Source organism: Triticum aestivum, chromosome 7D, assembly GCF_018294505.1.
Source record: "Triticum aestivum cultivar Chinese Spring chromosome 7D, IWGSC CS RefSeq v2.1, whole genome shotgun sequence".
Classification (NCBI taxonomy): domain Eukaryota; kingdom Viridiplantae; phylum Streptophyta; class Magnoliopsida; order Poales; family Poaceae; genus Triticum; species Triticum aestivum.
The window spans coordinates 49,383,670-49,408,704 of NC_057814.1; the positions used below are offsets into that span (position 1 = coordinate 49,383,670).

At 44.6% G+C, this 25,035-nt stretch overlaps 1 long non-coding RNA gene across 2 annotated transcripts; it reads left to right on the plus strand.

The window, feature by feature from the left end:
* Positions 1 to 18,948: 18,948 nt before the first annotated feature.
* Positions 18,949 to 21,672, plus strand: LOC123169964 (uncharacterized). 2 transcript variants are annotated; one of them, XR_006484994.1, is made up of 3 exons: positions 18,949 to 19,152; positions 19,264 to 19,467; positions 21,204 to 21,672. It is a non-coding gene; the product is annotated as an uncharacterized lncRNA (long non-coding RNA). The 2 variants fall into 2 exon arrangements; XR_006484995.1 differs by lacking the exon at positions 21,204 to 21,672 and adding an exon at positions 20,344 to 21,190.
* Positions 21,673 to 25,035: the final 3,363 nt, after the last annotated feature.

Below are 25,035 nucleotides of genomic sequence, written 5' to 3' on the forward strand. Positions count from 1 at the left end.
AAACTATTTGTTGCATTTCGTGTTTAAGACAAATTATGCCCATCAAGTTGACATAGATATTTTTATCTAGGAGGTATGTGAACCGGAAATTCCAACCAACCCTATTGTCGAGAGGTTAAATTTAGTTGGAAGAGAAAACGAGTATTTGAAAGAAAAATTGAAAAGAATTGAGGGGGAGAAGATGGAATTGGAGTTGCATGTTGCCGATGTCCTCGATGATCACAAGATCAAGATGGAGAAAATGCGCTTGAAGATTAGAAAGATTAGAAAATATGCCATTGATAGTGAGGCTTGGTATCATTATGATGTTGGATCAATTGTTACCTTAGTTGCGATATTGATCGCATTTGTTGTTGCATTTAAAAGCTTTAGCTAGTTTGTTATTTGTTTGTTGCATTTAAGTGTTGTATGAACTTTATGTATGAACTTTATATGTATGAACTTTATATGTATGAACTTTATGTATGAACTTGTATTAATTTGGTCTTTTCGGTGTTGTGTAATGAAGATGAGCCGACAATGGATGTACGATGACCGATGCTCTTCCGAGTTCATTATGGCGTGCATACTTTTCTGCTTGCGGCTGAGGCAAACAAGTGGGCGGATGGTTTTATGCCTTGTCCATGTGCTGGCTGTAAGAATGATCACAATCACTTTAACTCAAGAACCATTCACATCCACCTGTTTGAGTCCGGTTTCATGCCCCACTATAATGTTTGGACCAAGCACGGAGAAAGAGGGGTTATGATGGAAAACAATGAAGAAGAAGAGGACGACGACAGCTATGCTGGCCATGGGTTCCCTGAATACGATGATACAACATTGGGGCAAGAAGCTGAGCCAGCAATGCGGGAAGAAGCTGAAGAAGAGGCATCAGATGAGCCCGCTGATGATCTAGGTCAGGGCATTGCCGATGCAAAGAGAAACTGCGCAAGTGAAAAGGAGAAGAAGAAGTTGCCGCGCATGTAAGAGGATCACAAGAAATTGTTGTACCCGAATTGCGAAGCTGACAAGAAAAAGTTGGGCACCACACTGAAATTGCTGCAATGGAAGGCAGAGAATGGTGTATCTAACAAGGGATTTGGAAAGTTGCTGGTAATGATAAAGAATATGCTTCCAAAGGACAACGAATTGCCCAAGAGTACGTATGAAGCAAAAAATGTTGTCTGCCCTCTAGGGTTAGAGGTGCAGAAGATACATGCATGCCCTAATGACTTCATCCTCTACCGCGGTGAGTACGAGGATTTGAAAGCGTGCCCGGTATGCGGTGCATTGAGCTATAAGATCAGCCGCGATGACCCTGGTGGTGTCGAGGGCGAGCGCCCCAGGAAAAAGATTTCTGCCAAGGTGATGTGGTATGCTCCTATAATACCACGGCTGAAACGTTTCTTTCAAAACAAAGAGCATGCCAAGGCGATGCGATGGCACAGAGAAGACCGTAAGAAAGACGGAAAGTTGAGAGTACCCGCTGACGGGTTGCAGTGGAGAAAAATTGAGAGAAAGTACAAGGAGGATTTTGTAGGTGACGCAAGGAACGTATGGTTTGGTCTAAGAGCAGATGGCATTAATTCTTTTGGAAGCAGAGCAGCAACCATATCACATGGCCTGTGACTCTATGTATGTATAACCTTCCTCCTTGTTGTGCATGAAGCGGAAGTTCATTATGATGCCAGTGCTCATCCAACGCCCTAAGCAACCCGGCAACGCCATTGATGTGTACCTAAGGCCATTAGTTGAAGAACTCTTACAGCTGTGGAATGGAACAGGTGTACATGCGTGGGATGAGCACGGACAGGAAGAATTTGACCTAAAGGCGTTGCTATTTGTGACCATCAATGATTGGCCTGCTCTCAGTAACCTTTCAGGATAGACAAACAAGGAATACCACGCATGAATTCACTGTTTGGATGATACCGACAATATATATTTGGATAATTGTAGGAAGAATGTGTACCTGGGACATCGTCGATTTCTTCCGGGCAGGCATCCCGTAAGAAAGAAAGGCAAGCATTTCAAAGGTGAGGCGGATCACCGGACGAAGCCTCGCCACCGTACTGGTGCTGATGTACATGATATGGTCAAGGATTTGAAGGTAGTCTTTGGAAAAGGTCCTGGCGGACAACCTGTTTCGAATGACGCTGACGGACGCGCACCCATGTGGAAGAAGAAATCTATATTTTGGGACCTGCCATATTGGAAAGACCTAGAGGTCCGGTCCGCAATCGACGTGATGCACGTGACGAAGAATCTTTGCGTGACCCTGCTTGGCTTCTTGGGTGTGTATGGGAAGACAAAATATACACCGGAGGCACGGGAGGACCAGCAACGTATGCACGGAAAAGACGACATACATCAGGGTCATGCCAGCTACGCTCTTACCAAAGAAGAGAAGGAAATCTTCTTTGAATGCCTGCTCAGTATTAAGGTACCGTCTGGCTTCTCATCGAATATAAAGGGAATAATAAATATGGCAGAGAAAAAGTTCCAGAACTAAAGTCTCATGACTGCCACGTGATTATGACGCAACTGCTTCCGGTTGCATTTAGGGGGCTTCTACCGGAAAACGTTCGATTAGCCATTATGAAACTATGTGCATTCCTTAATGCAAGCTCTCAGAAGGTAATCGATCCAGAAAATATACCAAGGTTAGAGAACGATTTGGTGCAACATCTTGTCAGTTTCGAGTTGGTGTTCCCACCATCCTTCTTCAACATCATGACACACGTCCTAGTTCACCTATGCGAAGAGATTAACATTCTTGGTCCTGTATTTGTACACAATATGTTCCCCTTTGAGAGGTTCATGAGAGTCTTAAAGAAATATGTTCATAACCGTGCTAAGCCAGAAGGAAGCATCTCCAAGGGCCATGAAAATGAGGAGGTCATTGAGTTTTGTATTGACTTTATTCTTGACCTTAAGCTGATTGGTGTTCTTGAATCGTGGCATAAGCGCAGCCTGGATGGAAAAGGCACGCTAGGAGGGGATCAAATAATATGTATGGACGGGCATTCTCTAACTCAAGCACACTACACAGTTCTACAGAATTCCGTCTTGGTGGCTCCGTATATGGACGAACACAAGAATTTTCTACGCTCCAAAACCCGGAGCAGTCTGACGAATGGATTACACGTGAACAAACGAGGACTTTCGCCGGCTGGTTGCAGACACGTGCCATGCATGACGCCGCTATTGAAGATGACCTGTATTTGCTGTCCCAGTTACCATCTTCGAATATAATGACTTTCAAAGGGTACGAGATAAATGGGAATACATTTTACACGATCGCCCAAGATAAGAAGAGCACCAACCAAAACAGTGGTGTCTGCTTTGATGCAACAACCAAGACGGGAAAGGAAACACATTATGGTTACATAGAGGACATATGAGAACTTGACTATGGACGTGGTTTGATGGTCCCTTTGTTTCGGTGCAAATGGGTGGATATGACACGAGGCGGGGTAACGGAAGACCCACAGTACGGAATGAAAATAGTGGATCTCAACAATCTTGCATATGCAGACGAACCATTCGTCCTAGCCAATGATGTGGCACAGATTTTCTATGTGAAGGACATGTCCACCAAGCCGAGAAAAAGAAAAGATAAGGTAGCGAATGCATCATACGATGAGCCAAAGCACCACATAGTTCTTTCTGGAAAAAGAAACATCGTGGGAGTGGATGACAAGACAGACATGTCAGAAGATTATGAAAAGTTTCATTAACTTGCTCCATTCACAGTGAATATTGAACCGAGCATCCAGTTAAATGATGAAGATTGTCCAGGGTTACGGCGCAAAGGGACACACGCGAAGAAAAAGTTTCACACGGCCCAAAGATCCCACTCTGGGATGTGATCGGCTTCTCACTGTCATCACTTTCTTCTCTACTGAGTTTCCGGACTTATATATCTGGAAAGTCCCGCTTCGAACAAATCGGAGGGAATCTTTGTAATAGTTAGGGTACTTATGTGTTTTGGCATTTGAAACACGAAGAAATTTTATGTGCAAGCAAATTCTTTCATGCATTTACTATTTTTTCAGATAAATGATACTCAAATTGAAAAAACACTTCAAATGAACCTCTGAAAAGGTTGAAAGTTGGCATGGTATCATAATTTCACCCACATAGCATGTGAAAAAAGTAGAGAGGATTACGGCAAAAACTGGATGCACTTTGTGTACAAAATGGACAATCTCTTTCGAAGTATCAGGGTTTCGGACGAAAACTCATCTGCTACAAAGGCATTTCATTTTTTAAATAACCTAAGTATTACCAAATTGAATATAATGATAAAACACACTAATATTAAACATAAGAACAAAGAATCACTGAAAAATCTATTTTTAAGGTTAAGTTATTCACAAACTAGTGATTCACACAAATTTCAAATAATTCAAATTTAAACTATTCAAATTTGAAAACTACCGGCACTAACAGAAAGTTTGTAATTTTATGTACCTAAAGCAAAAATATTCACAAAGAAACTCCAAATACAGCAAAAAACAACTCAAAGATAAATAAAAGAAAAAATAAATAAATAAAGCATAAAAGAAAAAGAAGAAAAAGAAAAAAACTAAATAAAAAAATCCGCCTACTGGGTCACAGCGGCCTGCATACGACTAGAAACCCAACCACTAGTTGTGCCAAGATGGAGGCCCGCTAGTCCAGTAGGCCCAACAGGGCATCGCAGCAGAGGTAGGCCCAGAAGGCCTGCTTTAGGGAGGAGCTCGATTCAGCAATGGCGGCAGGGCTTATAAGCAGGTGCGGGCGCCCCTCGGCTAGCAAGGTGGGACTAAACTTCTGTGCCCCTCGCTTGGCAGCGCACCACCTTTAGTACCGGGTGGTGGCTTCAACCGGTACAAAAGACCCCTCCCCTTTAGTACCGGTTGGAGCCACGACCCGGTACTAAAGGGGTGCCGTTCCCGCCGCTTGGCCTGGCCAAATTGGACCTTTCGTACCGGTTGGTGGCTACAACCGGTACTAAAGGTCCCTCCTATATAAACAACACTTGGAAAATTTTATTCTCCCTTTGTTTCTTCCTCTGTTTCTCCATCGACGACGCACCGCGCACCTGACCCGCTCGATCGACGCCATCGGCGCCCCCGTCCCGCGCCGTCCCTATCGCAGCCCCGTCCCGCGCCGTCCCCATCGCCGCCCCGTTGCGCGCCGTTGCCGCCGGCGCCCCCATCCCCATCGCCGCCCTCGTCTCCGTCGCCGCCCCGTCTCCGTCGCCACCCCCGGCCCCTCCCCGTCGCGCCGTCCCCGCGTCGCCGACCCCCGTCGTCTCGCCTCGCCGTCGCCGTCGCCCCGCTGTGAGCTCTCCCCCCTCTCCCCCCTCTCCCTTGCCTCCGGCCGCCATGGCCGCCTCTCCCCGAGCCCACACACACACACACACATTTTCTTAAGTTAATTAGTATATATGTATTTTTGTATGTTTAATTAGTTTAGATGTTTTAGATTATTATTTTTTCACTAGTGTATATGTATGAATGCACGTTAGATGGATACAATTAGTGTTTAATTAGTATGGAATTTTTTTATATGATGTTGTTTTTCTATTTTTTAATGGATGTATATTAGTTGCCTTTTCAGTTTTTAGTGTTATATGCTTAATTAGTGTTTCTGTTGCATATCCTAGTATAGAAAAAATTTGCATATAAAAAAGTTGCATAGGAAAAAGTTGCTCAAAATTTCCTAATAAAATGACATTGCATATATTGGAATTTTTTCATAAGAATTTGTTATCGACGTCAACGATGCCGGGCCCGCATCCTCGCCGTCAACCCATTCGCGACGACGTCCTGGTTTAGAGGACCCATGTCCGGGACTGGGCTCCGCCGGGCTGGCACTGGGAGGTGCTACCTTCAGGGGCTCGCCGCTTGGTGAGGAACCCGGCCCCTGGTCCCTTCGTCGACCCTGAGATTCTTTGGTGGCGTTCGCGTGGGCCACGTTCGGTGCAGAGGGAGCCGGCCCTGCCGGAGGTGGTGCGTCGCCGTGTCAGGGAGGAGGACGAGCATGTCCGTCGCTACATGGCTGCTATGGACGTCAGGTTCTCCAATACCTGGCAGGTTTTTTGGGGAGATGACCAGAGCTATGATCCTGTGATGGTTCCTTCTCTTTGGGTGTCCACCGCCCGTGCCTCAGGAACCGCAAGTGGCCTAGATTCTTCTGTAGTATTCGATCTTTATTAACTAGCTAGCTAGTGATGTATTCGATATATAATATTCGAGACGATGTATTTGAGATTATATATATTATTCGAGACGATGTATTCGAAATTATGTACTATGATTCAGTTTTTATTGATTGCATGCATGCATTGTATTTTGAATACTAAATTGTTTTATATTTCTTCTGAATTAGTTAAATAAAAGTTATGGCGGACAATACCGGTGGAGAGGGAGAAGAGGCCCTGTTCGAGATCATACGCTCCCCTCGTAGACCAGATGATCAGAATGAAGAAGATGACGGCTCCCAATATCTGAACAATACCGGGGAGGATGATGATATGATATTCGATCGCGACGACCGAATTGATGAAGTCATGAACTATGATTATGATGACGCCGAAAATGTTGATCCTAAAATAACAGAGACCCGTGGCGAGGTATATTTATATAAGCAGGCTTCTGATGATCATCACATGTTTTTAATGATTTGAAGATATATTAACGAATCTATCTTTCTTCTTTCAGCCCTCCGGATCGAGGAAATCTTCTACAGGCAGCAGGACAGTGCGAGGCCCAGGCAAAAAGTTGAAGGACGGCGTAAAGTACAACATCGATGCCATCAAAGCTAATGGCGAACCTAGCGCGCCTAAGAACATTGCGAACAAGTTCATTCGTCAGTGTGGAGTTCTTGTGAGGGACCAACTCCCGATCTTCATTCAAGAATGGAAAGAGCCAACAAAGAAACGTCCAGATCTTACTTGGGTCGACGACAGAGCAAAAGAAACGCTTTGGGAATCTCTCATGGAACATTTCACCCTACCAGATCATTTCACTGATGCAGATGTGGAGAAACTCAAGGACGCTGCTCTTAGGAAGATTGCAATTGCATTCAACACCCACAAGAAAACTATATGGGCCAAGTACGTCGAAGGAGGAAAGAAGACTCCAGAATTCAAGGGAACACTGGAGAAGCAAAGAGAACACTGGCCCGCTTTCATGAAATTCAAGGAATCAGAATTATCTAAGGAACGGTCGAGAAAAAACAAGGCCAATGCCGCAAAAAAGGAGCAGTTCCATAGGCTGGGGTCAGGTGACTATGCAGTGGCAATGCCTAAGTGGGATAAGTCTGAGCAAGAGATGCTGGATGCAGAGGTCACTCCAGTTACTAAGAGCTGGCCCCCCAGGTGCAGAACTTGGTTCTATGCGCATGGGGGTGTTGGACCCGAAGACAGGCCAGGTTTCGAAGAAGGCAAGTCTTAGAGGAGCCGAAGATAAGTTACTTCAAGCAATAGAAGATGCTCGAAAGGGGGTGTTCACGCCCAACAGAGAGAACGACGAGCTTACGCGCGCCCTGGGAAATCTTGAACACCCGGGAAGAACATGAGGCAAGGGCGTTGTTTCATGGTATGAGGGCTTTTCGGACTGGAACACCGACTACAGAAGCCGTGCAAGAAGGAAGATGGAGGAGTAGAAGAAGAGGAAGCTTGAGGAGGAGCAGAGGAAGCAGGAAGCAGAACGCCTTCAAGGCCTAGAATCAGCGCACGCGGACTTGGCACTCAAATTCCAGCGGCAGCAGCAGTAGATCGACTCACTTAGCCAGGAAAGGGGGTCTCAGCAGCGGCAGCAGCTAGCGGATGATCCAGCATTGGATAGCACCATCCCATCCATGCCGACAAGCAGCGTTGGTTCCGCCCCAGGTGACGCACTGCTGGATAGATACCCTGTGGATGACATCATGGAGAGCACTAACTGTGAGCTACACTTCAAAATGAAGAACATAACCATGAAGGTGGCGGACGCCATTGCTTATATAAATTCCCCCTTTGCAACCTTCCATTGCAACCCGATTCCAGCCGGCTATGCGTGTCGTGGTTGATGAGGTGGTGGACCAATATTCGGGGATAGAGCTTGACACTCCTGGAGGTGACAAGGAGCACACACTGGGAGAGGCCAAACATCGTATCATCCAATGGAGAAAGGATTGCATCATCTTTCGAAGGGCACCGACACCACGTAAGCTGACTCCTCCTCGAAGTCCGCCACCATGTCAGCAGACTCCCGCTCCTCCAAGTCCACCAACGCGTCAGGCCACTCCTCCTCCTCCAAGTTCGGCATAGCGTGAGGCCACTCCTCCTGCCTCAAGTCCGGCACAGCGTCAGACCACTCCTCCTGCTTCAAGTCCGGCACAGCGTCAGACCACTCCTCCTGCTTCAAGTCCGACACCGCGTCAGGCCACTCCTCCTGCTTCAAGTCCGGCATAGCGTCAGGCCACTCCTCCTGCTCCAACTCAGCCACGTCAGCCGTCTCCGCCGCCTCAGCAATCGGGGAAGAGAGCCACAACAGCTATGGTGCGTAGCGGTACGAGTCGAGGTAGTACAGGAGGTACAGGCGGATGCAAGCGATATAAATATGGTCCAAGCCTCACTCCTCTTCCTCAGAGGCCTTACGACATGACCGAGGAGAAAAACGCAGCCATAGTGAAGGCCCAAGGGAGAAAGTGCCTGAGGAAAAGATTGACAACTTTATTCGTATGGCTAGAGCACCAGCTCCCAAGCCCGTTGACTCAGACTATGAGCGCCAAATCAGGAAGGCACATCGAGCACGACTACATAAGGAGTCGAGCTCGAGCTCGAGCCAAGCAGCTGGCAAAAAATGCGGAAAAACCGTTCCCCAGCTGGGAGAACAGGCGGCGCAATTGATCCCCCAGCTTGTTGTGCCAACACATGAGAGTACAGGCGCCCCATGTGGGCAAACTGTTCTCCAGCTGGGCAATCAGCTGGTAATAACCGACGAGCATAGAAGCCAGGCTAAAATTCTCGGTATCACTGTTGGACAACTCCTCGAGATTGAGCCCATGTCTCCGCGTAGAGAGGAGGACATAAAACGGAAATATGTTCGCGGCCAACCTTTGGTCAAGCCTGAGGAGGTCAAGAAACTCCCAACGAGAATGTATGAATTGCATGATTGGTACATGAAAATTACCAAGAGTTCCAATCGAGAGTCCCTCATGGTGAAAGTCAATGAGGAGCATTACTTCCATGGGTTAGCTGTCTCCGTTGAGAATTCAGAACTATTTCAGTTATTCAATCAAGATGCACTCGACAAATCTATCGTCAGTTGCTATTGTCTGTAAGTGATTTCTTTCTGTAATTGAAGTCTCAAGCTAGCTATAGTGCTCATTGATCGATCATTACCTGTAATTATCCTCACTATATTCTTTTCTGTGGTATTATGCAGGATGACGATGTATGAAATGAAAAAAGCTGGACGCTATGGCATTCGGTTCATTGACCCAAATTCCATTAATGAAGACATATGGAAATACGAATGGTATTAAAAAGATGTAGAGAATAACATGCTAGAGTTCTTCAAGCGCCTCAATACCAATGAAGATATACTACTTCCTTACAACTTTCTGTGAGTCACACTATCTTGTACTACAAATTTTGTTTTTGCTTACTAGCTAGCTAGATGTTAATAATTAAGTGTATAGGGTTAAGGATAGTTGATTAGTGTTATGCACATGCCCGCTTAATTAAGACAAGCAAACGTGTGCGCATAAAGTTATCACTGGATCTTGTTAGTCATTAAAGTTGAAGAAGGAACAGTTGAAGTACTGGATTCACTACTTAAAAAAGTAACTTCACTATCTTGAAGGGGATAGTCGGTAGGTAATTTCAATAATTATTAACTATATCTCGACCTTTTTAGTTCGTCATTTGTTGATATCAACTATTTAATAACCCCTTTATTCATTCTCTTTGCCAGCGGGCAGGGCTTGGGCAAAGTTCATCAAGGTGACTCCACGCAAATGGCAACAAAAGCTATTTTGGTTTCGACCCAAGGTAATTAAGTAGTACTAGCTAACTACCATATCTTTAATTCTTGTTTCAATACCATTAATTAATTATCATGCTTGATTAATTATTATCTGATTAAATTCCATTCTCATAAAGGCCCTGAAGCAGGCGCCGGGGACTGATCTGTGTGCATACTACGTTTGCGAGAACATTCGCATGATGACGTCCGAAAGGAGCAAATCTGATAGACAACAATGGGTACGTTTGCCAGAACACTATTCACAATTTTTACATGATTATCGATATTTAGTCACACATACACATGCATATTGATCTCCTTCTTACCAGTGCAAAGACGTGCGGGAGCAGCTCATACCAACGGAGCGCATACTAGCAATTCAAGAGGAAATAGCGGGATTTTTGCTCAACCAGGTCATAGATCCCAAAGGAGAATACCATTACGCGCTACCGCCCCCATGAACCACTCCCAATTGTCATCAAGTTATTCTTCACCCGACGTAATTTTACGATCGTTTCATAAATAAATCACGTTTGAAATAAAAATAGTTACATTCAACTTGATTCACTACGTAAAATTTGGCATAAAAAAACAAAAATATAGGTCATAAGATTAGAAAAATTCATTTTATGTATTTTTTTACAGTATATTTTTACGTTTGTAATTTTACGTAACATAAAATATTTTTTACGGCGACTACATATTTTCTTACGATCTATTTTTACGTATAAAATAAGACAAAATTTACGGAACGTAAAATTACAGTGCATTGCTATTAAAATAGAGGGGGGGGTGAAGAATAACTATTCATCACCCAGACTATTCTGATCCTGGGATCAGAATAGATATTTGGATCACGTCAGACCTATATAGGGCCCGATTAGGTTCTCCCGAGATCCAAAACACAGAGCCAGACCGGCCCACAAGCATATTTCTGAACGACCTCATAACCCCCAATGACCTTCTCCTCCTGCAGCCCCCGCCCCCCACTGGTAGAAAATGGGCCTTTAGTCCCGGTTCGCAAAGGCCATTAATCCCGGCTGTGCAACCGGGACTAAATATGCGCGACTAAAGCCCCCCCCCCCTTTAGTCGCGCCTCTTACGAACCGCGACTAAAGGCCCGTCCACGTGGGCGCCAGGAGTCCGTCGGGGCGGAGGACCTTTAGTCCCGGTTCTCGTGGCTAACCGGGACTAAAGGCCTCCTGCGCAGGTTTAGGGTTTTAGCCCCCCTAAACCTGGTTTCTTTTTAATTTGTAGTGTTTTATTTCTTTTATATTTTATTTTGTGTTTTATTTTCATTTTGATGAAGTTTCAGTACACATATTCTACACTACTATATACATGCATATGAAATTTCAAACAAGAAAAATTCAAGAGGAATATATAATATATATTCAATCTCGGGTGACCATATACAACTTCGAACAAGTTTCCATACACAATTAGGATGGATGACCATATACAACTTCGAACAAGTTTCAATCTCGGGTATGCATATAAATTTCTTCGTCCTCGGTATAGTGTTCTCCTTTAGGATTGATGACTTCCCTCATGAAAAATCCTGCTAATTCATCTTGAATTGGTCGGAAGCGAGCTTCTGGACTAAGCCTCCTCCGCAAGTTATCCGTCGCCTTCCGCACGCTATCCGATGCCTTCCGCTCATAGGTGTGTCTCCGGATGTTCTCACAAACATAGTATCCACATAGATTGGTCCCCGGTGGCTGCTTATCCACATTAACTAACCTTCTAAAATCTAGCTCATGTTTGAATTCACCAAGAATTTCTTCTGAGAACCGTATCCAAACCCTACAGGGCAAAGAAAATTAAATGAACAAGGGAGTTATTAGTTACTTGATATTAGGAAATGAACGAAAGAGACCGATCGATATAGAGCTCAAATGATTGAAAATAATTACTTTTGCAGCATTTTTCTCATGTCGGCCCAACGCTTTGGATCCGAATCCATAGAGTCCATGATTAGAACTCTGGAGGTGTGAAGTTCAATATTTAGCAGAATCCAGTGGAACCTGCGGACACGTTACATGCACAGTCATGCATAACTCATCGATTAGACATACCATGCATGGAGTAAACAAAAGAGAATGGGCACAAGAGAGAAACACTCACCCAAAATGGTAAGGAAATAGAATATGACTTTTGAGTTGATGCTTTCTAAGAAACTTGTACAAGTCTTTCTCCATGTCTTCGGGGTGATTTTGTAACACATGTCCATTAACGATATGTGGGTCAATGAACCCAACATCATGGATGTTTCTTATTTTGCATTCCCAAATCTTCAATCTGCATAATAGCGTACGCAACAATATAGTTAGGACAATATATATATATATATATATATATATATATATATATATATATATATATATATATATATATATATATATATATATATATATAGTGCAGGCAATGAAGAACGAGATGAGGTAGAAATAAATCACTTACAGAACGTAGCAACTCAGGATAGATTTGTCGAGCTCGCGCAGATTGAACAGCTGGAACAATTCACTCATATGAACTTGTACAGAGTACCGTTTGGTGTGATGCTCCTCTGTAACATCCGCATAAATATATTCTTTGTCGGCGCATGTTATGAATTGATTGTACCAACGTAGCAGATTTCGCATTTGTGGTGGTAGACTCTTTTCCCGCGCAGGCTCGACGAGAGGCCCATTCCGCACATATTGTAATGCTATCTCACATACTGGCGCATCCTCAAGGCCTAAGAAGGCACGAAGAGTAAAACCCATCTCGAACGCTTGTTTCATGGCACTCGCTATAGTCAATCCAAGTGCTACCGCAGTTGCTATGATCTCGGGGTCCTCTTCCGGACCGGCTTTCACTATGAGCGGGTGGATCGATTGTTTATTCTGCATCCCGAGCTGGTCAACTTGTTTCCCGCTTTTTTTACTTTCTTCTTTCTCCTCCTTCAATATTTTTGCTTGCCTACGAAGTTCATGTCCATAGTCGTCACGCATATTCAGCTCGACTTGGGATGGTGTCGTCAAAAAATCCTTAGCCCACTTCTTTTGCTTCTCAGTGAATACTTGCTTGGGCTCAGGCTCTTTTTTCGCCTTCGTATCCGCCTTCCATTTCTCATAATGAGCAAACGCGGCCAATTTGGTTTCAGTTTCACTAAGTTCCCAAGGCCTTGGGAGGAGAGGCTTCAGTGATGGCTCCGGTACCCTTGTGGTCTTAGGTACATAAGGGTCCGGGTTAATAGTCCAGGAGCAGGTTTCCTTGCTGTCCGCCTGCTTCTGCTTCTTCGCCGGAGGTGGATTGGGGGGCGTCGTACCCGCTGGAGGAGGATTGGGGGGCGTCGTACCCGCCGGAGGTTGTGGATCGGGGGACGGCGTCGAATGGCGTGAAGGAGGTGTAGGTGAACCACCACGACCACCACCACCACCACCACCACCATCGGAGGGGGGTGGACTTGTTAGCCTTGGCGCCTCTGCTCTCTCTTTCCTTTCCTTTTTCCTTTTCTTTTTCCTTTATACAATTATTCTCAAATAAATTTCCTTTTCTTTTTCCTTTTCTTTTTCCTCTCTGCTCTCTCTTTCCTTTTCTTTTTCCTTTTCTTTTTCCTTTTCTTTTTCCTCTCTGCTCTCTCTTTCCGTTTGTTGACGGCAGGCGGCGGCGGGAGGCGGAGGACGGCAGGCAGGCGGCGGCGGGCGGCGGGCAGGGCAGGGGCAGGGGCAGCGGTGGCGGCGGCAACGCGCAGGGGCAGGGGCAGCGGTGGCGGCGGCGCGCAGGGGTAGGGGCGGCGGCGGCGCGCAGGGGCAGGGCAGGGGCGGCGGCGGCGCGCAGGGGCAGGGCAGGGGCGACGGCGGCGCGCAGGGCAGGGCAGGGGCGGCGGCGGCAGTGCAGGGCAAGGGCGGCGGCGTAGGGCAGGGGAAGTGGGGGGCGGCGGAGCTCACTGGGGGCAGGGCGCTGGTGTCGGGGCAGGGCGTCGGCGTCGATCGGCGTCGGGGCAGCAGCCTGGCGGCGTCGGCGTCGATCGGCGTCGGGGCAGGGCGTCGGCGTCGAGAGGAGAATGAGAGGTGGGGGAAAATTTACTAAGTGTTATATATATAGACAGAGCATTAGTCCCGGTTGGGGACGCCAACCGCGACTAAAGGTACCTTTAGTCGCGGTTGGTCTCCCCAACCGGGACTAAAGGTTCTTTCGCGCCGCTTTCGTTCCCGCGCGGAAAGAGCCTTTAGTCGCGGTTCGTGTCACGAACCGCGACTAAAGGTCCTTTTTCATATACTTTTCAGAAAATACAAATAATATATCAAAAAATTCAGAAAAATAAAACTAATTCATTTTAAAATCTTAAAAATAGAAATAATATATCAAAAAATTCAGAAAAATAAAACTAATTCATTTTAAAATCTTAAAAATAGAAATAATATATCAAAAAATCCAGAAAATAAAACTAATTCATTTTAAAATCTTAGAAATAGAAATAATATATCAAAAAATTCAGAAAAATATATCAAATACAAATCATCCGGATTCGCCATCGTACGTTTTAATTCACATGATCCATTCAATAAAGTTTGGTACAATAAATTATTACACATCAATTCTTCCCTTGTGTCCCTGCTTGCTTACGATTGTGCCGTATCCATGGAGCATCCTCATCATTTAACTTAATGCTTGGGTCAGTGTTCACTTTAAAGGGCGGAATTTCACCAAACATATTATAATCTTCTGACATGTCTGTCTTGTCCTCCACTCCCACGATGTTTCTTTTCCCTGAAAGAACAATGTGGCGCTTTGGATCATCGCATGATGTACTGATCGTTTTCTTATCTTTCCGTTTCCTCGGTTTGCTACTCATGTCCTTCAAATAAAAAACCTGAGCGACATCTTTGGCAAGGACGAATGGTTCGTCAAGGTAACCAAGATTGTTGAAATCCACCATTGTCATTCCGTATTGCTCGTCCACCTTTACACCTCCTGTTAGCTTGAACCATTTGCACCGGAACAAAGGGACCTTAAAGGAGGGTCCATAGTCAAGTTCCCATATCTCCTCTATGTAACCATAATATGTGACCTTTTGCCCATTCTCGGTTGCTGCATCAAAGCGGACACCACTGTTTTGGTTGGTGCTCTTTTTATCTTGGGCGATGGTGTAAAATGTATTCCCATTTATCTCGTACCCTTGGAAAGTCGTTATAGTCGAAGATGGTGTCTTGGCCAACATGTACAGCTGATCTCCAACATCATTGTCATTCATTAAATGTTTTCGCGACCAACTGCCGAAAGTCTCCATGTGGGCCTTTCTAATTCAGGATTCAGGCTTCCCCGGGTTGTCCGAGCGTAAAATATTCTTGTGTTGCTCGAAGTACGGAGCCACCAAGCTGGAATTTTGCAGAACTGTGTGGTGTGCTTCAGTCATAGAATGACCGTCCATACATATCGTTGATTTCCTTCCGATCGTGCCTTTTCCACTTAGTCTCCCCTCGTGCCGCGAGTGAGGAATACCAATCGGCTTAAGGTCAGGAACATAGTCAATACAGAACTCAATTACCTCCTCATTTCCATAGCCCTTGACGATGCTTCCTTCTGGCCTAGCACGGTTACGAACATATTTCTTTAATACTCCCATGAACCTCTCAAAGGGGAACATATTGTGTAGAAATACAGGACCGAGAATGGAAATCTCTTCGACTAGGTGGAGCAGGAGGTGCGTCATAATATCGAAGAAGGATGGTGGGAACACCAACTCGAAACTGACAAGGCATTGGACCACATCTTTCTGTAACCGTGGTAGATCTTCTGGATTGATTACCTTCTGAGAGATTGCATTGAGGAATACACATAGCTTCACAATGGCTACTCGAACATTTTCCGGTAGGAGCCCCCTCAAAGCAATCGGAAGCAATTGCGTCATAATCACGTGGCAGTCGTGAGACTTCAGGTTTAGGAACTTTTTGTCCGCCATGTTTATTATTCCCTTTATATTCGATGAGAAGCCAGACGGGACCTTCATACTGCTCAGGCATTCAAAAAAATTACCTTCTCTTCTTTGGTAAGAGCGTAGCTGGCATGACCTTGAAACCATTCCGGATGCCGGTCATCTGGGTCTTTCAAAAGTTGTTGGTCCTGTCGTGCTTCCTTTGTATCATTTGTCTTCCCATACACGCCCAAGAAGCTTAGCAGGTTCACGCAAATATTCTTCGTAACATGCATCACGTCGATTGCAGAGCGGACATCTAGGACTTTCCAATATTCTAGCTCCCAAAATATAGATTTCTTCTTCCACATGGGTGCGTGCCCGTCAACTCCCCGCGGAACTGATTGTCCGCCAGGACCCTTTCCAAAGATGACTTTCAAATCCTTGACCATATCAAATATCTCAGCACCAGTACGTTCCGCAGGCTTCGGCCGGTGATCTGCCTTGCCGTTGAAATGCTTGCCTTTCTTTCTTACGTTATGATTTCGGGGAAGAAATCGATGATGACCCAGGTACACGTTCTTCTTACAATTACCCAAACGTACACTTTCAGTCTCATGTAAGCAGTGCGTGCATGCATTGTATCCCTTATTTGTCTGTCCCGAAAGGTTACTGAGAGCAGGCCAATCGTTGATGGTTACAAAAAGCAACGCTCGTAGGTCAAATTCCTCTTCTTTGTGCTCATCCCAGACACGTACACCAGGTCTGCTCCACAACTGTAAAAGTTCATCAACTAATGGCCTTAGGTACACATCAATGTCGTTCCCGGGTTGCTTTGGACCTTGGATGAGCACTGGCATCATAATGAACTTCCGCTTCATGCACAACCAAGGAGGAAGGTTGTAGATGCATAGAGTCACGGGCCAGGTGCTATGGCTGGAGCTCTGCTCGCCAAAAGGATTCATGCCATCAGTACTTAGACCAAATCTTATGTTCCTTGCGTCAGCTGCAAAATCTTTGAACACTCTGTCGATCTTTCTCCATTGCGTTCCATCAGCGGTGTGTCTCAACTCCCCGTCGGACTTACGGTCCTCTTTGTGCCATCGCAACGACTTGGCATGCCTTTTGTTCCTGAACAGACGTTTCAACCGTGGTATTATAGGAGCATACCACATCACCTTGGCGGGAACCCTCTTCCTGGGTTTCTCGCCCTCAACATCATCACCAGGGTCATCGCCTCTGATCTTATAACGCAATGCAGTGCATACAGGGCATTCATTCAAATTCTCGTATTCACCGCGGTAGAGGATGCAGTCATTAATGCATGCATGTATCTTCAGAATCTCTAAACCTAGAGGGCAGACAACCTTCTTTGCTTCGTACGTACTGGCGGGCAACTCGTTATTCTTCGGAAACATATTCTTCAACATTTTCAGCAAATTTTCAAATGATGAGTCAGCTACACCTTCCTGTGCCTTCCATTTTAGCAAATCCAGTGTGCAGCCCAGCTTCTTCAGACTATTATCGCATCCTGGGTACAACGACTTTTTGTGATCCTCTAACATGCGATCCAAATTCTCCCTCTCCTTGTCAGTTTCGCAGCGTCTCCGTGCATCAGCAATGGTCCGACCAAGATCATCAGCGGGCTCATCATGTGCCTCTTCTTCACCTTCACCTAACCCTTCCCCACCTTCAGCATCATCCTCCATGAAAGTATCACCGAAATGATCATGATAGTTGTCATCGATATCATCCCCTTCTTCATCTTCTTCCATTCTAACCCCTCTTTCTCCATGCTTGGTCCAACAATTATAGCTTCGCATGAAACCGTGCCGAAGCAGGTGCATGTGAACGTCTCTTGAGGAGGAGTAACCCTTCTGATTCTTACAGACAGCACATGGACAGATAATAAAACCTCGCTGCTTGTTCGCATTTGCCACTACGAGAAAATCTTTCAAACCCGTAGTGAACTCGCCGGAGAGTCGGGGACCGTACATCCATTGCCGATTCATCTACATTATTATTATATAAAGTATATAATTAACCATCATGCATTTGTTAAACTAACTAGCTAGAAATAATACAAATTAAACAATGAACTACACACATGCATATTTTATCAATGACACATGAAAGGTTCAAGTTGCTAACCGCGATCGCGGAGGAAAAATAAATGAGAAAGCTCAAGTGTGGCTCGGACACTTCATATCATGTTTGTTTCATGCTCTCGGGCATTTCATCGAACACCTTGTGTGCATAGGAGGAACCAAAAGCAAACCCACCACCCCCCTTCTGAATTGTGGCTAAGTGAAGTGAGCTAGTCCTATATATAGGGATGGGCCTTTAGTCCCGGTTGGCCTGGCCAACCGCAACTAAAGGCCTTCGGGCCAGCCTGAGGACCTTTAGTCCCGGTTGGCCAGGCCAACCGGGACTAAAGCCCCTCCCGTCCACCAGCTGTCGACCGAGCGCGCTGGGCCCAGGTAATTGGTCGCGGGTCTCCTCCCGAACCGCGACTAAAGACCCTTTGGTCGCGGTTCGATTATTTTAGGGACTAATGGGGCGTATGGAAACCTCTGTTTCTACTAGTGCCCAATGACCTTCTCCTCCTGCAGCCCCCGCCGCCGCGGCCTCCTCCCGCGACCCGTCGCCGGCCTCCTCCCGTGACCCGCCGCCGGGCGACCCTCCGCTGGCCTCCTCCCGCGACCCTCCGCCAGCCTCCTCCCGCGACTCGCCATCATACTCCTCCCGCGGATCCAGGGACGGATTCAAGGAGGGACGAGGGGGGGCAAGACCCCCCTAACGATCGTGTCGCACCTTAATAGCGATCAGCTGGTCACTAATTTTTCTTCGTAAACAACTGTCCGTGACTTGCTTCGCCCCCCCCCTGTGCCTCGCATGGCCAGAGCCCATGTACTGTTGTCACAAGCGATTGCAGCCAAAAGGCCCAAATTCCTGGAAAATAAAAATGGAAGGTAGCCCACAATGGAAACAAAGAGGCCGCCAGGCTAGGAAGCAGCAGTAATCCCTCAAAAAAAGGCTAGGAAGAAGTACGCACGGTTGAGATCTCCTGTAAATCTAATCGCTTCGTTGCCAACCTGCTAAAAAAACTGCTCCTCGATCGAGCCTGCCGCCGGCCATCTGCTAGATCTTCTATTAAATCTCTCCTTCGAGAAGGGAAAAGGACAGGAAAAGTATCGATGTGTCGATCCCGCATTCTTGCCGGCCGGCCGTACGGACGAGCAACCAAACGAGGGTAAAAAGGTTAGTGTTTACTTTTTAGCATTAGATTAGGTTGTCTCTCTCAAACCCTAGAAGTTGTAATTGTAGAACTACATGAATGAACAATTAGCTCATCACACGATTTGGTCTCAGATTCCCAATATTGCCGCCGCAGCCCGCTTGCTGCCATCAGCCACCATCAGGAAGCACAATTGTTTGTGATTGGTTGCATCTCCTCTACATCCAAACTTGACTAAACGGTGACTCTGTAGTCTGTAATGGCCGCCGCTGATCTCTGTTGCCGGCTTCCTGCAAGCATGCACCATCTTCCATGGCGGGAATGGATCGTTTCATGAGGTATAAATGTATAATAATTATTATTTTGACATCAGTATATTATTAATATGGTAATCCCTAAAGCATTAGATAGTAGCAGATGTAGTTACATGTGTTTACTCGACGATAGATAAATATCTAGTTTATCTATTCTCTCGGTTTAGCTGTTTTTTCTGGACAAAACACATATTGCTCTTTTCAAGTCATATGATTATGTAGCTAACTGTAGAGGTACATTTACATCAATAGTTGCAAAACGTGCATTATTTTCTCATACACAAATTATTATATACAATGTGATTTTATGTGAGACTATATGTATATATTATGTGTGTGATAGTAATCTCTTTCGCCCCCCCTATGTTCAAATCCTGGCTCCGTCCCTGCGCGGATCTGCTGCCCTCCCGCGACTCGCCGCCGTCCTCCTCCCACGGATCTGCTGCCCTCCCACGACCCACCGTCGGCCTGCTCCCGCAGCCCCACCGCCATTCTCATCCCACCAAAGCTGCCCATGCGCGCCGCCACCAGCGGCGTTCACAAAAAACATCTCGCATCGGTCGCTGGTGCTCAAGGTCGAGGATGGAATGGATTGTGCTGGAATTGGATTTGCACAGCCGGTCTTGCGCTCGTGCTGACGCACCTTCATGGAGGCCTCGGGTTTCCCTGCCGACCACCTACCTCTTCATCACACGGCCGCCGTGGCTCTCTCCAACCAGAGCAGCCGCTGCTTCCTGCACCCGCCCATGCTCCGCCACTTGCATACCTCCTCTCCCCCTGATGCCACCTTCCCTCTCTCTGTCTCTATCATTTGCTATTATCCCCATTGTTCAGCGTTGCATTTTTGTGTTACATTCCTGACAAAATAATCTTTCATGTACTTTGTGATGAGGGATGCAGAGATTCAAATAAGTTATGCAGAAGTTCAAGTTCAAGAAAACTGGCGGTTCGATATTTAAAATATTCTGAAGCAACTTTATTATGCTCTCCAGCTATGGCAGTTGGAGCTGTTACTCCGTGAGGCCCCTGTTGCCGCTGCAATTTCTTGGAGCTCTGTATTGCAAAAACGCTACTGCTCCGTCTATCGATCTGCTACCACTGCTCTTAAAGGTGTTGATGAAGTTGAAGTGCTGCTACTGTTAGCTTTGCGCGAGGCTGGCCCCTCCTTCAGGGCGAGCTGCGTCTGGACTTCTGCGGCAGTATGATGAGCACTTCGGGAACACGGGGCGAGCACAAAAAAACTCCAGCAAGCTCATCTGCTCCTGTTGACGTCGCCTGCTGCAACCAAGCTCCGGCACGTGACCCAACGGATCCCCTGATGCCGCCGGTACGTGATTTTGAAGGTAGCCGGCGCTGTTAGACCGGAGTTGGGAGGCAGTGGTGAAGTTTCTGGGCGGTCCAATGCCGTCGTGCGGCCAGTGCGCCGTCCGCTACGCAGCCGCGACCTGCCACTCGCCCGGGCAACCACCATCGTAGCCTTCTCCCTCCACACAAGAAGTCTGTCGCCTCGCTTGGCTCGCAGCTCCTCCCACTACCAACTACTGGAATGCGTGCGCAGGAGCTCCATGGACGGGCCATGGAGGCTACGGGATTGTCACTTATGCTTTATTTAATTTGTGCATTCTACTGCTGCCGATAGAGAAGAAGACTGGCGATGGTCTTTTTCTATGAACTTCCATCTAAATGTGTTCAGGCTATGGCTGTTCATTGTCTCCGAACATTTTTCTCTCTGAACATTTTTTGTGCCTGGTCATTTTCAGGCTACAAGTGTGCTTCTCTCTGCGAAATTGCTGCACGTACGACGCTTGGATATACGATTTTGTACGATTCCTGATCGGGTGGTGGGCAGCGGCTTGCTCTGACACAAGGACGGTGTGATATACAGTGCCGTATGAAAATCGTATGGAAATAGTCGTACGCATAGCAATGCTCTCTCTCTGAACACTTCTAGGGACCAAAAGGTGGGTGGTGTAGCAGTGGTGAAGCGGCAGCCGTCGAGGAGCAATGGCACTGTAAGATGGACTTCAAAGTGTCCGTGCGTGTTAATGCCTCAACAGAAACTGTTTTGTGTAGTTTCGTATTTCAGTGCAAAGCACACTCAACTCCTTGAAACCGCCGTTGCCGAGCTGATGTGTCTTCGTGTCTTGCTAGTTGATATCTTTGGCCTACATAAGCTAATGTTGTTTGTGTCTACAGTGTCTACAACAAAACTCAGCTGTCTTCAGCAAAAACTCCAGTTGCATCACATTTGTTTGTGTTTATCCTCTTAAAAATTGGCAATTGTTGCAGGTCGGCTTTGCTAGATGCGTTGGTTCAGCTAAAAAAAATGAGCATTATACGTTGTTGTCAAGTTGGCTCACTTATATTGGAATAAAGAAAAACAGCTGAAGGTTAAAAGAAATGTTCGAGAAGGTCAAAAGTATGTTAAAGTATATTTTCTGGAACACCGACACTCTCCAGACATCAATGTTGGCATGCTTTTGCACTTGCGTTTTGCACTTGTGAATCCAACTAAGTTTGAACAAAAGAGATCAGATCACTGCTGCTTTGAATTTGCTCCTGTACCAGAAATCTCGCTTCCCTGCTGTTGTACTATGGCCACTTATGTATTGTTTCTAAATGGCTTTTTGTCTGAAGTTCAGTAGTACCTTTGGGTGGAAAAAAGTAGGTTCAGTTTCATGGGTCCTTCAAAAAACAGATGCTTTGTACAAAAAAAAAAACTTTGGTTTCATGTGAGAAGTTCAAAATATAAAATAAGGACAAGTTCGCATATAGTAAAATTAGTGCAAATAAAAAATGTAGTGAGCCATGTATTGTTGGTATTTTTTTTTAAAAATAACAAAGATGTTTGATGTTCTAACAAAGATATATTTTTCCAAATTCTAAAAAATCCCAAAAAGGTCAAAATTAAATAACAGACTAGTTCAATATTTTTAATAAGTAAACAAATTTTCTCGTTTCTAAAAAACTAAACGCATTTTGTTCTTTTTTTGGGAGTATGTTCTGCAGCCCGGTCTCATAATAAAACAAAAATAGAAAGACATTTCTTACGAACATCAAACGAGTTCAAAAAATCTTTAGAAGTTTAGATAGAACAAAAAAACAAGTTCAGCTAGAACACAATTCCCGAGCTCCATCTCGCCCATCCTACTCTCTGTTTGTTGTGTTCTTTAGTGGCGACATCAAAAAGTGAATGAAGATATCATCTCCCAAAAATGGATATGTAAAAAAATTGTATTACTGTGAAAAAAATTGACTTAAATTTTGTTTGTTTATGCAAAGGTCAAAATGTTGTGTTCGGGAAGGTCAAGTATGTTAACTGAAGGACGGGCGTGGTACTCTCTAGGGAGTAATATAAGAAAAAATGTACAAAAAGAAGTTCGTGTATCACTTTCGTGAGAGTTTAGGTATTATTACCTAAAGTGTTTGTGTATTGCTATCCAATTTATGCACACATAATTCTCTCTCCCGTGTATGTCTATGCTTTTCGAAACTACAATGATCCAAAACAAAAAAAATCACATGTAACCAAACTGGAAAGTTTTGCAATTGCTACTATTTGTTTGTTGTGATGTCTAAAAAATAAATTTGAGCTGCTCTATGTTAGAATAAATAATCGAAAAAGACCCAAGAAGTTCAAATTTTCAAAAGAAGAAGTTTGATATTTATACAAAATTCAGTTTTTCCATAATATTAAAGAATGAGAAAAAAAGAAGTTCAAACATAAAAAAACTAGAAGTTCAAAATTTTCTAGTTAAAGAATAAAACCAATAAGTTCAATTTCAAATAACAAAGAAGTTCGATGTTTCTAAAAAACCACTAATTTTGAGATTTCTAAAAATACACAATGAATCCAAAAATAAAAAAGGTAGAGCGGTTCAATGTCTATAAAACTCATATATTTTCATGTAACCGAGAGAAGTTCACATCAATAACTGCCAGAGGTTCACGTACTACACAGTGTGTATTTTATATTAAAAAAGAATGAAAAAACAAAGGCTAAAAATTTTGTTGCTAGAAGTTCAAGTGCTCAGCCTGAGAAAGTTCAAAAATTCTTGTGAGAGAGTTTGAACAAAAATACGTGACAGAAGTTCAATGGGAAAACAGCGGGAAGTTCAACTACTACACGGAATGCGTTTCAGATAGGAATATAAGAATAGAAAATAAAAAGCTTAAATGGTTTGTTGCAAGAAGTTCACGTGCTTCTCCCGGTGAAGTTCAAGATCTCTAGTGCGAGACATCCGACCTTCAATTACATGTAAAAAGACAAAAACCGACGTTGTTTCCCCATTTTTAAAACTGCACTCAAACGACAAAAAATTGTAATGTCTGTCTACATGAAAAAGATGCTCCTATTCATAAGCTTTCCAATGGTATATTGTATGCTATATTCTGATGAACGGTTTAACAGTTTTTATGTATACCGTTAAAAACACATTTTTACGCATTCAAAAGAGTATTTGGAACCGTCGCGAGTATGAAAAACTGATCAACACGGAAAAGTTATGTGTTTTCAACAGCTTTCCATTGGTATATCATTTGCTCAATTCCGGTAAGTGGTTTGAGAGTTACAGGCAAAAAACTGCACGTCAAAAACTGAGTGAAGTTCAAACAGACATGTCTGAGAAGTTCAACTACTTCACGCAGTGCATTTCCATTCGCGATGAAGACAGAAATCATGATCTCATCATTTTCTAATTAGTTCAATAACGGCAGGAATATCATTTGCGTAAGTTCAAGTCCACGGTCGGAGAAAGTAAAAAAAAATATTCTGAAAGAGGTTTGTACAAAAGAAATATCATTTGTGTAACACTGACGAATGGATGAGAAAATTACAAACAAAAATACGTCACATAAGTTCAACGTGAAAACAACAGGAAGTTCAACTACTACACTGAATGGATTTCAGATGAAAAACTTTTAAAACCGTCGCGAGTATGAAAAAATGATCAACACGGTAAAGTTGCGTGTTTACAACAGCTTTCCATCAATATATCACTTGCTCAATTCCGGTGAGTGGATGGAGAGCTACAAGCAAAAAAGCACATGAAAAAACAGAGTGAAGTTCAAGTAGACAGGTCGAGAAGTTCAAGTCTTCATGCAGTGCATTTTCGAAGAAACTGCTTCGTGATAAAGACAGAACGAATGATCTCGCCGTTTTCTAAATTACTTGAAAATGGATAGGAATCAGAGAAAACCATCAACATGAAAAAGTTTCGCATTTTCCGTAGCTTTTGAACGGTATATTATTTGCCCCATTCCGATAAAAGTTGTAAAAATTACAGCAAACATACGTTTTTAACCATTTTCAAAATTGACATAAAACCGTAATGAATTTGGGAGAAATAATATATATCAAAAAGTTTCGCATTTCCTCATGCTTTCCAACGCCATATCATTTGCTGCATTCGGAAGTAAGGTTAAAAAATTAGCTCGAAAATACGAACTCGGTGGAACTTGTACGGTTTTTTTGAATTACTTTTAAACCATTAAAAATTAGGAAAAACTTTCAACAAGGGAAAGTAGCGCATTTTCATAAGCTTTCCAACGCCATATTGTTGGCCTCAATTGGATTATCCGTTTAGAAATGAC